The 15,437-nt window shown below is 47.9% G+C and overlaps 1 pseudogene; it reads left to right on the top strand.

Moving 5' to 3' along the window:
* LOC138267143 (matrix metalloproteinase-15-like) overlaps nucleotides 1-15,437 on the top strand; it is a 120,956-nt pseudogene that overhangs the window by 14,674 nt on the left and 90,845 nt on the right.

Below are 15,437 nucleotides of genomic sequence, written 5' to 3'. Positions count from 1 at the left end.
TATTACTAATATCATTCTAAAATCCATTATGCATAATTATAAATGTTTTTATTACAAATTTTTGTTTTCCTGATTTTTAAATAAAATAATTTTGATTAATCATAAATTAGTATTTACAATTTTTAAAAATCAGATTTCAATGAAATACAATAATATAAATGCTGAATTGAAGTGATATGAAGGAATTATTAAAATAAAACTGTAAAAAAATGTTTTTTAATAAAAATGTAAAGAATAAAATAAACTTTTATTTTCGACTAATACACTATTAATGTGTTAACCCTATTTATATTACTATTCAAATTTCATACCAAATATATTATTAAATATAATACTAATACATAATTATTTTGCTTTCAGAAAAAATACACAAATAATTTTTAAAGCAAAGTAAAATGAATACAAATAAAAAAAATACACAAGTATTACAATTAATACTTGATACACTCCCCACCCATTACCCCTGAATCCATAATATCCTGTCCCTAAATAAAAGTGCAGCACATCTTTTATGCTTTACATTCATAACGTACCCCCAAAACAATCATAGAAAACTCAGATAGTGCAATTGTTTTTCTATAATTTAAAAAAAAATCACAATTCAAAGCAAACATTTTAAAAAGTATTTTATTATTGCAGAACTATTTTAAAATAGAAAACACTATAGAACAGAACAAATATAAAACTAAAATAACATGAGTTTAAAATATAATAATAAAAAAAACAGGTATTAAAATTAATACCACAGTATCAATACACCCCCTATAACCCCTGAATCCCATCTATCCCAATCCTTGATCCGCTGTATTTTACTCTAAACTTCTCAGTTTTATACCCCCAAAAAATTAAGCCCTCCCCCCAAAAAAATATCCTAGTATTAATACTGTTACCGGGAACAAAAATACTCAAAAATGTAATTATTTTTCTTAAATAAATACATTTCACAAACCTTAACCAACATATTGCAGATTATCACATTACTGAATGATTTTCTGCTTTCAGAAGTATCTCATAAACAATTATGTAACCTAAAAAATCATTTAAAAATAATAAAAAGTACTCAAGTAATACAATTAATACTCGAGTATTAATACACTCCCCCACCCATTACCCCGTATCCCTTATATCTCGTCCATAAAAGAAAGTGCTACAATTTTCCACTCACCTTTATTGCATTGAAAACGTCCCAAAAAATTATATAACTATTGCTACTAAAGCCCCGGCAAAAAAAATCCATACACTTTTTATAAAATTAAACCAAAATATTAAATTAAATTTCAAAAAGAATAAAAAAAAACAAAAAACATATTACTTTAGTGTTAATACATTAGCCCCAAAAAAATACTCCATGTGTATATAAAGGTCATATGTATGTGTATGTATATGTATATATATATATATATATATATATATATATATATATATATGTGTGTATATATATATAAACACTTAATAAAAATCTGAACAACATATGAATAAAACGTAAATTAATTAACAAAAACTTACCTTAAAATTTGTGGTTCAGGCAATTGTTATTCAGGTAAAATCGTTGTTTAGGCAGTAGTTGTTGAGATCCTCGTAGAATCTTTTTCGTTCTTTAGAAATCGTTGTTCAGGTAAGTAGTGGTTCAGACATCGTTGTTCAGGATGTTTCCCGCTAATTGGAGTGACAACTCATAACTAAATCTTGGGGAAGAAGGACACCACGCGGCACCTTGTTGTGTGTAAAAGGCCGCTTTATTGGAAACAGGTGCACTTACAATCCAGAAAACCCTTGGCCTATCGCATCACAAAACTAAAGCCTCACTATCCATCAAATAACTGTCAACCTCTCTCCCCTACCCTGCCCTCCCCCCCTTTCCTTTAACCACATGGCCTCTTAAAACCCCTTCCATTGTAATGATTTCTTGCTGAACCCGATTGTCACCTTAATAGTCTCCTGCTGCTCCCTACCCCTTGAACGTGCAACTCGCAAACCCCTAATGCCCAACTATATTTGTCTGAGTTTTCCTGCTGTCGTCCACTCCCTTTCCCACCTGAAGGTGTCTTGTCGGATCTGCCGTCCCTCCCTGTTATCATAGTCCTGCGAACTGTCTCAGTTCCCGCCACCAGAAAAAGATTCTCCTTTTTTCTGTGCCACCATTACACGATACGCCATCCGTCCTCCAAGGCCCTCCTCACTTCTCCCAAAACAGTGCCTTCAAGGATTCTTTTAATTGGAGCAGGTAAATCTCCATGCCCATGAAAGGCAGGTGTACACCGTCGCCCCTGAAAAACTACCGGTCCTCAAAACAAAGGTCCCCATGCTCTAAATATGTGATACAATGCGTCCCACAGAAAGTTTTCATCTCCTTATTAATTTTTCTGCAAGCCCTCTCAATAGCTTCTGGCTTCTGTGCCCCTCTCCATACTCTATGTGGCACAGAAGCCGTCCACACTAGGTGGCAAACATACCACTGGTGTTGAATTTCCAACAAGTCCGCTTTCATTCCCTTGACCATATCTAACCCCGTCCTTTGAACTAAATCATTCTCCCCTAAGTGTATTAGCAGCACATCAAGGCAAAAACTGCTTCTGTAGGGTCACTAATAGTTGTTGCCACCACATCCCTCCCTTACCATCCCAGCGAACCCTGTATCTTTCCCCGTCCAAACCCAGGTTGTCCCCAATTGCTGTCCGTCTGGCTTGTCTTTGGGCCCAATTGACAAAGGAGTGTCCGATGACCCATATGGACAGGAACTGCATCTCCGGCCCGGTACCAAACCTGCAGCAGGAGAAAAATATGTTACTTCACTACTCTGCCAAGCCGGAGCCCCCTCGTCTGACATACCGCTTGTAAACCCCTGACTTCCACCTCGCCAGTCTCATTATCTGCTTGGAATTCCATCCCCTGTGCCCTGCCTCCATCGCCATGCCTATCTGAAACGAATGGGTGCCAAATTGAGATGCATCCTTCCCCACATATCTCAAACCTAACTGCAGAACCGCTAAAAGCTGATGGGCAGAGACCCTTGTGCCATACCTGTGACAAAATACTTCCCCACCAGCTGAAAAGCCGCTCTTTTCGCTCCTGACCCAATCGTACAGGACATATTGCAGCCACCAGGTAGGCCACCATCACCACCTGCACACCCAGACCTTGCTGGTCTGTCTTAGAACTACTAATCCCCACTATCATCATGCTCCCCCTAAACACTACTTCACCCGACTTCAACCCTGTCTTCTTTCCAGAACCCAGCAGCTCCGATACCCTAAACGCCCCAAAACACATCCAGGTCATTAACGTCCGGAAAAGCAGGCATTCGTCTACATCATAACAAATGCCCTCAAGAGCATGCATCAGCTCTTTCAGTAATTCTAAAGACAAAGGCTGCCTCACCGCACCTCGTTTTCCCTCTTCTTTTACTCAACCCTCCAATATACACTGACCCCGCTGACCTGCCGACGGTGAGTGCCCCCAGAAAAGCTTCCCCATGAAGGCAATGTCCGATAATTTTCCGGAGATGGTGATCCGTGACTGTCATCTCTCCACCAACTCCATAGTAAAATGCACAACGTCTTCCAACCTGCCACTCTCATCCGCTCTCCAACAGGCTCCTGACCGTGTAAACTCTCGCCATGCCCGGACGTACGCTTGCTGTGTAGGAGCCAATGAATTCACCACCAACCGCAGCATCCGCTCTCTCCTACTGTCCATAAGGCTACCGGCATCCATGTCCTGGACAGGGGATCACCCGCAACCAGCCCATGGAATCTCTTCCACTGTGAACGAGACAAAGCATCCGCAATGTCATTGTTCACACCTGGAACATGTCTGGCCTGAAAATGAATATCGCAGTGCAAGCAGTGAAGCTCAAAAACTCGCAGCAGTTGCAACACCTGAGCCTCCCGAGCCGAATGCCTATTCACAACCTGTACCACCGCCAGGTTGTCAACCCTGAAAAGCACTTTTTGGTGTTCAAGTAGATGTCCCCATATGCACACTGCGACCACCAAAGGGAACAATTCGAGAAACGCAATGCTCCACTCTCCCCTAGTCCAAGCCGCCGGCCAAGTTCCGCACAGTACCTCCCCTGCCAATACAGTCCAAAGCCAGAACCTCCTGCAGCATCAGAGAAAATTTGTACATCCCATTCATACACCTGCCATGTCCTGAGGGGGATCCCGATGAATTGCTGAAGAAAAACACACCACATCCGCAAGTCCTCTTTTACTCCAACACGAAGCCGCACATGGTGATGAGGTCACTGCCGTCCTGCCAAAGCCATCCCAAAGCGCCTGCAGAAGGTCTATCCTGCTCTCTCTACTCTACAAGCAAAATTGAGATGGCCTAGCAATATCTGAATGTCCCTGACTGTCACCTTGTCCCGTCGTACCATGTCTTTGACTGTTACAATCCTAGTCATCATCTTCTCCACCAGAAACTGTGCCACCATCAGTTCTGTATCCAACACAATGCCCAAAAAAGTCAAGGCCGTGCAGGGCCCTACCGTCTTTTCAGGAGCCAGGGGCACACCCAGGTCCCCCATGATGTCCTGAAACCGCAGAAAGACAACCGCACAATGGTCTGATCCCGCCGCCGCAACAAAAAAGAAATCATCCAAGTAATGCGTCACTGCCTTATGCCCCGTACTGGAAGAAAAAATCCATTGTAAACTAGTGCTAAAACAATCAAATAAGGAGCATGAAATAGAACATCACTTAGGGAGGGCTTTGTTAACATACCAGCTGCCCTGAAATTGAATGCCCAACAGTTCAAAATCGCTGGGACTGACCAGTAAGAGCCGAAAGGCAGACTTTATATCCGTCTTGGCCATCAACGCTCCTTTCCCAAACGCCTCCACCATGTCAATAGCCACGTCCACTGATGCGTATGACACCTTTGTCATTTCTTCTGGTATGAAATCGTTTACAGAGGACCCCTCTGGCCAAGACAAATGGTGAATGAGCCGGAATTGGCCGGGCTCTTTTTTGGGAACCACCCCAATGGGAGACACAGTAAGAATCTCTAGCTGTCAGACTGAAAAGGACCCTCCGTATGTCCCTCCGCCACTTCTTTGTCTAGCTTCTGCTGTACAATTGCCTCCTTCCCTTTCACTGATTTTAGTCAGCCGACTGCCGCATCCGCGGCCCCGTATAAGCCAGTTGAAAACCCTCTGAAATACCTTGTAACAACACATGTGCGGCCACCCTGTCATCATACCGTTCCAGCCAAACTCGTAACCTGTCCAGCTTAACCGGAGTACGAGCTTTTTCCCATAGAACCCTGTCCGCTTCTGTATTTGCTGATACCTTGACTTCCTGAGCTGCTTCCCCCTGAAGACTGACCCTCTCCTGACCCTTGAGCACCTTGGTTCACAGAGGCGTAACAGTGAACGAGTGCATGTCGTCCCGCGCAACGTGAACACTCATGTCTGAACTTGCAATATTCACGGGTGCACAAACCCTTGTTATATTCCCAACATGCCCCTGACTTAGCAAACCCAGTCCCTCATGATCCTGAGACTCCTTTTGCATTTGCTCCTGCCCCACCCTGAGTGGGACGCTCTGGAAAGGGCCGATAGGTAATGGGCAGCCCTCTAGCTGTGAAGACTGTTTTACCGAATTTAGATGGGCCCATTGTGTGTTGCCACAGGTCTGCGTCAATCTTCCCCCATTGTACCTCCTCATCAGCTGCCATCCTTGCCCGGAATTCCTCGTCATATTGAACCCAGGCGTATCCCCCGTAATTCAATTGAGCCTTCCGTATAATGTCCATATATTTCAGGAGTGCTACCACCCTCTCCGGGAAACGCTCACAATAAACCATGGCGTATATTAAAAAGGCAGCCGTCCAATTCTCAATATTGAGAAGCACCCTCGGCCGCTTAGCCAGCTCATACTTGTCCTCCTTGGAACCCTCCTTGGACCGTACTTCCCTATGTAGCAGCTTTAGCATCTCTACGTACTCACCTTTCCAAATCTTTTCTTTAGTGGCTAGCATTAAATGCGCCCCTAATGGTTTTGCCGTGCCCCTATATGGCAGTTTTTTGGCTTTATCACCCCTTTTTACCGTACCCAAGTCCATCTTCTGCTCCCCGCCCTCCCGGGAAGAACCAGAACCCTGTTTGTCCCCGACCTCATCCGGCCCGACACCGACATCCGCAACGTAAACCCCTTTGTGCAGTCGCTCTTTTACCATGTCCACCTTCGCCTCCACAGCTACTGAAACTGCTGTATTAAGGGCGGCAGTGCCCCTCTTACCTGGCGCCAGAGACAGGGGCCACTCCCGAGCCATCCGCTGCGCCTGTAGAGCTCCTCTGTTCTCCGATGTTGCTGCCTGAACTGACTGAGACACATCTTTAGACACCCCCCGGTGCATCACCAGTCATCCTCCTGCTCCTCCCTCAGCTCCCCTTCTTCCACACTGTCCTCGTCATAATCCAGTTCGTCAGCCAACTCCACAAGCTCACCAGGCAGGGCGCTTCTCGAATCCCTTGCCTGGTCTTCCATTGCTGTGCCCCCAGGGTGTGAAACCATCTTACCCCTTGATCTGTCCAACTGTTCTTTAAGTGGCAGGCTAGGTCGGGGGGGCACAATACCCACTCCGCCCGCGCCGCACTGAGAACTACCATAGCCATGGAACCCCCATCTGCTGCCTCCCTTCACAACACCATCCAGCTGGCCGCTCGGGGCCCCGCATTCTCTTCCTCCAGGGGTCTCCGGGCCGCCCATGACCTGCCCAGGTCACGCCGTAGCATCTTGCTACCCTGCCAGAAAATGCCCGGAGTGCCGGTAAGACCAGTGCCTGAACTGCCACTACCTCCCCTGCATTGCGCAGCGACTCCCATCCCCACCCCTCCCTCCTCCTCCACCCACTCCAGATAGCCTCCCTCCCCAAATTGCTGACCTTCCCTGCCAACTGCCTGCTCCTCCATGGGTTGCCCCAGCCGTAAGTACGCCGGGGAGGGCACACCTTCAAGGTGATGCCATCTTCCTCAACCCCCAACTCGCCCCCTTCCTCACCCTCACTCCACTCCCATAGGAAATCCCCTAGCTGAGAAGCAGAACTCTCTCCTGCAACCTCCCCCTCGGCAGGAACCCCCAATACCCTCTCAGGACCCCCCATGACATCATCCAGACAATCCTCCCCTTCCCAGTGCCCCTGCGCGCTGACTTGTCTCTTTCCCCTACCCCTGCTTGGAGCTCATTGGCTCCTGGTTCCCCTCCCACGCCTAACAGCTCCCGCACTTCCGGGGACCTCCCGCCTCCCTCCCCTTGAGAAGAAGTGGCACAGTTTGAGCACTCTGTGCGCTTCGGGAGCCTGGCCCCAGCCTGCCCACCCACCCTGCCCTTTTTAATCTGAGAGGCTCCGAGCCCCTCCCTCTGGCTCGGAGCCCTGCCCTCCGTGTCTTCGATGATGCGGTTATGCCCGAGGGGCTGGTAGGTAAATTACCTCCCTGCCCCTTTCCCCCGGCCCCTCCCCCCTCCCCTCAGACTCACCGTTGACTTCACCGCATGCCCGCGCTTCAGGGGTGAACAGGCCAGAACGGCCACTGCCACCCTGCTCGCCACTCGTCGGGTGGGCCGCAGGGGGCCCAAACCCCCCTTGTGGACAATATCCAGTCGGCCGGCCTCCCTCAACAGATGAAGCGCCGCCTGGACCTTCTCATCGGACACCATCCTGCCATCTAAGGAAACCTGCCGCCTACAGAAACTCCTAGACGCACTGCCAGTAAGCCCACGAGACTTCACCCCCAAACTCACTACTGCCGGCATGCTACTCCCAACCCAAGTATCACTGTCCTGCCCTTTAGAGCACCACTATAAAGCCCCGATGTCACCTACTACGCCCAAACCTAGGCCCCAACCAACTCTGACTCAAAAGGCAAAAAAGCTGCTCTAACTAACCCGGCCACTGTGTCACTTTCCCAAAATGGTGGGGATTCCCTAAAATGGCTGCATTAAATACTTCCCTCCATAGCCCAAAAAGCGCCCAAATGAAGCCCGTGGGCCATACCACCTCCCCAAATATCCTGGGGGGAGACCTCGTACCTCGGCAATCCCCCTTCCCCCCCACCCCCCCCGGACCTCCATCTGAGTAAGAAAAGTGGAGATAGGCTCATCGTGCATCTTTGGATGAAAAATCTTACTTCCACATATGGAACCAGTGAGATCAGCTACATATACATTATAAAGTAATTGGCAATCACACACTTTGTTGGGAACATAGGATGTGGCTGTTGGATCTGGTTGACAAGAAGGTGATTTTGCAGTGCTGAAGAGGGTCTACTATGTCATGAGCCTAGCTCAGTGTTGTCACACATATAAAGGTCATGCATCTCATAAAACTGCAAATACCTTCAGTCTCTTTCTTCTGCTATGCAGACAAGGAGAAATGTGATGAGATTTTGGCAAATGTGAATATTTATGCTACCTTTCTCTGATATTAAACTTGAAAATCGAAGTGCTTCTGTTTTGGCCATAGGAGCAATTGTGTCTTCCCATCGACGTATTCACCAGTGGCACTGGATGGGGAGTATTAGAACTCAGAAGGCCTCTCTTACAAAGGTCAAATGAGGGACAGAAATTCTTCGGCGATCATCTTGAGAAAGTACTTTAAAATCTGAGACTTTTATCAATTGCTCCAAGCCCACAGAGAGGGCAAAGCATCTTTATTTTAAGCCATGTTTCCAGGAGGTGTGAGACAGCATCCAGGACAGGGCCATACCAGTTCAATGCCATTAGGGTGTATGAGGTAAGCACTTCCCTGATCCTCGGTCAAGGGCCATCTGCTGTGCTGACTGTGCCATCCTCGAGTGTCTGAATTACCTGCTGTCAGAAATGGGGTTTCTGGTTGGCTAGAGTATGCACCTAAGTCAGGCAGAACCCACCAATCTAGGTAGGGCAAGTCAGTTACACACCATAGATAACCTGTGCTCACCCCCTGGTAGCTTGGCACAGAGCAGTCAGGCTTATATCCTGAGGTTATGTGTAAAGCGTTTGCGCAACACAGTCACACCAGTGACACAATAAATACTCCACAAAAGAGACTCAGCAGTCCAGATGAGTCCTTTGTGCAGCTCAGCAGTCCCTCTGACAGAAGTACAGTTCCAGTTCCAAACGTGCTCTGCCATAATGGGGTCACAGCCCCTGCACTTAACCTCAAAATGTCTTTGTTTAGGGGTGGCCTTAAAGGTACCCTTTCAAGTGAAACAAAACCCCCTTCCAATCCAGCCCTGTCTTCAGACATCAGTAGTGGGTAATCAGCCAGTTGTGTGAGGGCAAAACACGGCCTATTGACTTGTAAGGTGTGAAAGACCCTCCCTCTCCCCTGCCCAGGATGACTATCAGTATGCGGGTTCCTCTCTTGTCACACCTAGCCCCTCCTGTGTTGTGGCTGTCTGGAAAGTATGGACAAAGTGTAGCTGTCACTCTGCTTTTGACGTGGACTGTAGTCAGGCTGGAAAACACTAGAGTTATAAGTACAGAGAAATGCCCACTTTTTAAAAGAGGCGTTTTTAAAAAAGTAATGTAAAATCCACCTACACCAGTACTCTAAAATTACCACTTAAAAATGCACAAGGGAATTCCCAATGCTAATCTATGAGAGGAGAATCCATCACAGTAGTGAAAAACGAAATTGGCTGTTTGTCACTATGAGGACATGTAAAACATAAATGTGTATGTCCTGCCTTTTACATACACAGCACCCTGCCCATAGGGATACCTAGGGCCTACCTTAGGGGTGACTGAGGTGTAGTAAAAAGGGACTTTGGGCCTTGACAAGAAGTTTGAAATGCCAGGTCAATGTGTTAGTAAAGTGTGCATGCAGGCACTACAGTGGCAGGTCTGAGACAAGTTTGAAAGGCTACTTCTGTGGGTGGCGCAATCAGTGCTGCAGGCCTGCTAGTAGCATTTAATGTTAGTCAAGTGCAATTCCTCTTCCAACTGGAGTGAACTAGGGGCGTTACGGTGGGTACTGGCTGTCTTTACTCCAGAATGAAGGCTAAAGTTGGGACAGGCAGTATCATCACGAAAGCAGGGAGGAATGGAGTCATCAGTGTTGAACCAGCTGACTTTTCACAAACCGTTATTGCTCATGTTTGTGCACTTTCACCTGGGGGGTAATTCCAAAATGAGCAAGGCCATGTCAGGTGTTCCCATCCTCTCAGCATTGGCACTCTTCAGGAAAATTGGAAATTGGTTCAATTTTTTCTCAGTTGACCTGTTTGTGGAACTAGATAATATTCTCCCATGTTTTTCTCTTGCTTTGAGGTTGAGGGCACATTGAGGGCAAATGCTCCCCTAATCCCCTGGCCTCCAGGCCTACTCTATGGTTTTCTATTTTATCAGATTCCAAGAATTCTTGCTCGGATCTACAAGGAATCTTATCATGTCATTGTGGCCCTGCCATTATGGCTCAGAAAGTGGTGCTTTCTCTGTTGCAACATCAGTCTGTAGCTATAGAATGGATATCACCAGTTCCCTTCCCTTTAAGATGTTGGTCTCCTCCATTTATAAGATACCAGTCTATCAGGCTCACAGCATGGACATTAGGAGGCAGAGCTCCAGTGGTAAGGTCTCTCCGACTCTGTGGCCTTTTCCATCTACTACTGTTTAGAGGTGGTGTCTCAGGTGGATTCTGGTTGCACGGAAATGTGATGCAGGTCTGCCCATGCAGTTTCTTCAGAAGGTTTTTGACTTGGCTCTTTTGGCAGTTATGATGTCTATTCCAGGTGATCTTGTGAGGTCTTTTGGCAGTTATGATGTGGGTTCCAGGTGATCTTGTGAATAGCAGGTGTTTTATTTAGCAAAATAAAAGCTGCTGGGGGGGTTTCTTTGAAATGTCCTGTATCTCGTACTTTTGCTGTTCCCTTGGGACCTTTCTCTGTGATTGTCTTTCTTTCAGGGTCCTCCAATTGTGTCCCTATAGAAAATACTGGTTTAGTTCCTTACATTTGAAATATATCTGTGATTGCCATCACTGAGACGAGGTAACTGGGAGAGTTTGGGTAAGATAGTTCTTAGAATAAATATTAAATTCAACCCTAAGGTTATCTTCCTTCTACAGAGAACAGGTGATGTTTCTCGTTCCTTTTCCTTATGCTGTGTCTAAAACAGAACCTCATTTGGAGGAAGAAGCCAGGTTAGTTGGTGGTTACTGCAATTCATCTGCATTCATATGTCAGCTACACCCTGTCTATCATTTGTGTTGCTACAAGGAGCTTGCAATCTTCAACCTTCACATTAATGTGATGGATTAAGGTGGGTATCAGCTTGCCTCAGGAGAAGGAATGTTGAGCACTTTCTTGCTATATGCAGATCCACCAGGGGTACTTGTAAGGCCTGGATGACAGCTGGAAGGAGGGGGCCACACTAAAGCATTTGTAGGGCACCAACTTGGGCGACTTCCTCCCATGTGTTTTCTGCTACCTGCTAAATATGACTGGAAGGGTAAAAGAGGCAGATTTTGGTATCAGTTTCTATCAGTGAAACTACAAGCCTCAGTTCTTCACTGGATCTTTCATCTTCTGACTGAGTGCATTAAAGTTTCTGGAGTTCCACCTCAGACGTTTTTGTGTGTTGTTTTTTCCTTCCTACCCACGTACATCCTCAAGCAAGTAAGGATTAGGTCAAGGCTTGGGATGATGGGGAAATGTTTCTATTATTTACTGGTAACCTTCAGCCTCATTACTTTGGTTCCTTTTCCCGCCCTGCTACTTATTTCCCTTATTCCCGCCTTGGCAGCCTCATCTTCGAGCCTGTAATTGATTAGGATATAGTCTCAAGAAGATGATTGAATACAAACGCCCATTGTGGTCCTGTAAAGGACCATGTCACTTAAACAATAGCGATACGAGATTTGTAGTAAAGTAGGTGAAAGGTAAGTAACTGAAACATTTATCCTCTTCCCTGTGAGAGTGAAACCCTTCCTTCCATTTCATCTGCCTCTCTAGCTCTTGTCTTAGGCATCTCTGCCTTTATCTGCTCTGCTGCTTTCGTCTTTGGCCGGTTGTGTTTTCCTGATGCACAGCAATAGGTTACTGTTGATCCAGTATTTTTTTCCTTATAGGCAATAAGTACTGGGTGTTCTGTGAGGCCATCCTCGAGCCTGGATACCCGCAGCCTCTTACTAGCTATGTGCAGGGCATCCCCTATGACCGCATCAACACTGCTTTCAGGTGGAAGCTCACGGGACACACTTACTCTTTCCGAGGCAACAGGTAAGGTGCGATAGGAATCTGGTGGTAGCAGGGGTGTAGCCATCATTAGTGCGATAGGTGCAGTGGTACAGGGGCGTAAGCTATCCTTCCCAATCTTGACTGTCTTTTATTACTATTCTGTGAAAGGATGCCCTTTTCCTGGCTTATATTGTGGCCCGTGGCACCTTTGCTGTGCCACTGAATGGCAAAGGTCCCCGGGCAGCAGTTAATGATCACTGTGTGAGCTATCTCTAATGTGACATACTTCCACTTCACACTCAATAAATGACAAAACAGTATCGTCCTTGTGCGCCCTCTCACCTCAAGTAAACACTCATACACACTCAACTTATATCTCTTGACACACCTAATTACGTAATGCATACTCACATATGGGCATGTCTCTTCGCACACAGCCTAAGCTCCCTTGCACATACCGTGCCTCTTTACACACACACAGCCTACACTCCTATACCAGATACACGCACAAGCTTTTGCCTAAAAATACCCAGGTGTAGTTTGGCCATTCATAAAAGGACTTTCTCATTTGCCTAATCCCTCAAGGCATGTGCCCTCCTCAAATACAAATTCAGTTAAGTCTGCAACCACCACACTTGACCCCCCTCTAAAACAAATACACCCTTTTTCTTGACACACAGTCTAATCTCTCAACCATATAGATCTTGTATCATTACACGCTAGGCACAGCCTTTGCTTCTCCACACTCATGCACAGCATCCTTTTACAAATGTAGGCCCTCCATTACGACTCTGGCAGTCGGTGATAAAGTGGTGGTAATACCGGCAACAGGCTGGCAGTAACTACCACCAAATTATGACCATGCCAGAAAGATCTCCGAAAGACAGCCAATGTACCACACCTGCCGCCAGGGTGGAAACAACAGCCACCACGGCGGAAGCCGCCTACAGCCAAGCAGACATCAATGTTCCGCCCACCATAGTATGACATGCCAAACCGCCAGCTTTTCCGGGGCGGTGCCAACGACATCAACAGCCTGGTGGAAACAGAGCTCAGAAGGGAAAGGACTCACCATTGGAGACACAGGGAAGAACCACGTCGCCATAGAACCTGAACTGCATGTCTTCCTGATGATCTTCTACGTTCTGCTCCATCATGAACACCAACGCTGGCGAAGACGATGGTGAGTACAGCCACCTAGCACACAAGGGAGGGGGAGAGGAAAACGAGAGTGACACACACACCACACACACCATACACACAACCAGATGCATTCTAAAAACAATTTTACCCTGTCACTCGGCTGAATAATCCAAGGACAAAATGATTTCGTAAAAGTGAATGTAATGAAATCAACACAGTATGAAAAATAAGTTAGGCAAGATAATAGATATATACATATGTACAGAAAAAGGGACAAAGCCCAGTTCACAATGTTCGTAGGCCACATAGCCACAGGCCAAAGTCCAAGGCCACACATGTCACTTGCTTCAACACAGAGAGAACACTGCAGGGACATCAGTTGGTAAATAGGCAGGCACCTAAGGAGCACCTCAGCCGGGAGATGTTACAAGACCACTGGTTCTGGAGAAGGCAACCTGCCCTGTACTTGATCCTGGGGAGTGATGGGCCACAGTCTCTCAGCTGGGTGTCATACCCACTGCCTTTGGAGGGGGCAGGCGGCACAGCAGCCCATGGAGGCAGGATTACATACCGTCTTCCGGCAGTGAAGGCTGCACCATGGTGGTGGTGCTGCTGGTGGGCGGAGGCTCCTGCCCATCCCCTGCAACCTCGGACGGCTGCACAGTGGTGGTGGTGCTGCTGGTGCGGGGAGGCTCCTGCCCATCCCCTGCAACCTCGGTTGGCTGCACAACCATGGTTGGTGGTGGTGGCTCCGCCCAGGCCCCTTGGTCTTCCTGCCTGCTGGAGCAGGCTCCTTGGACTTCCGGGCTGCTGGGGCAGGCTCCTTTCCCTTCTTGCCTGCTGGTGCTGGTCTTCCTGGCTGCTGGGGCAGGATCCTTTCCCTCCTTGCCTGCTGGTGCAGGCTCCTTGGTCTTCCTGGTAGCTGGGGCAGGCTCCTTTCCTTTGAGGCTGCCTGGTGCAGGCTCCTTCACCTTCAGGACATGTGGCCTGGACCCCTTTCCACCACGGGTGGCTGTGGTGAAGACTGGGCCTGAGGACTGTGTGGCTGAGGTGCTTGGCTGGGTTCTTCCTACCCTGCCTATACGTGCAGGACGGGGGGGTAGGGAAGAGGTCAATGGTAGATAGGAACAATTTTTTAGGGACATTGGTGCGGGAAGTGGGAGAAGGAATGGGAGTGGAGGATGAGGGAGTGGTTGTTGGAGGTGTCTGCTGCTTTTGGGTGCAGGTGAATGGGCTGTATGCTGTTGTGAGGTGCATGGCTGTTGGGTTTCTGAGTGCTTGCATTTGTGTACTTTTGGAATGGGGGACAGACACAGTGGGAAAGGACATATGGGACATGTGCATGGCTGTTGTGGAGGTGTCTGCCAGTGAGGTGTGTGTTCTGCTTGGTGTGGTGATGATGCTGGTAGTGGATGATGATGTACTGCATACAGGTGTGAGTGTGGACGGAACTGGGTGGGAGGGGGTGGAGGAGGAGGGGGAGACAGTGGAAATAGTGGATGTTGGTGTGTCTGCAACTGGGTGGTGTTCGTGTGAGTGCCTGTGGGATGAAGTTTGGTGCTTGTGTTTTCCTGTGACACTCTTGGGTGTTGTCTTGTGCCTTGTGTGCATGCTCGTCTGCCTGTGTGCTTGGGATGGGTTGGGGTTGAGGAGAATGGGACGGGGCAGTGAAAGTTGGAGGGGGAGGGTAGAAACAGGGAAAATGGCTGCCATCAGAGAGGAGGCCAGAGCCTGAATCGATCTCTGTCGGGCTGCCAATCCAGTGTGAATGCCATCCAGGAATGCATTAGATTGTTGCATCTGGGCTGCCAGCCCATGTATGGCATTTACAATGGTTGACTTCCCTACAGAGATGGATCTCAGGAGGCCAATGCCTCCTCACTCAGGGCTAACTGGGGCAGGGCCTGAGGTGCCTGGGGTGAAGGAGATGCCCACTCTCCTGGGTGAGCGGGCACGGGCAACTCGCTGAGGGGCTGTTGGGAGGACGGTGGTGGTACGGGGGTGGCGGATGTACCTGTAGCTGGGGTGGTCACAGAAGTGTCCGCCACCACCAGGGAGCTTCCATCGGGGGAGGTATCTGTGTCAGAACTGTCCCCTCCAGTCTCCGCCAGGGTGCTCCCCTCGCCCTCTG

The sequence above is a fragment of the Pleurodeles waltl genome, chromosome 12 (assembly GCF_031143425.1).
Source record: "Pleurodeles waltl isolate 20211129_DDA chromosome 12, aPleWal1.hap1.20221129, whole genome shotgun sequence".
Classification (NCBI taxonomy): domain Eukaryota; kingdom Metazoa; phylum Chordata; class Amphibia; order Caudata; family Salamandridae; genus Pleurodeles; species Pleurodeles waltl.
This window is presented reverse-complemented; position numbering and strand designations above follow the sequence as displayed.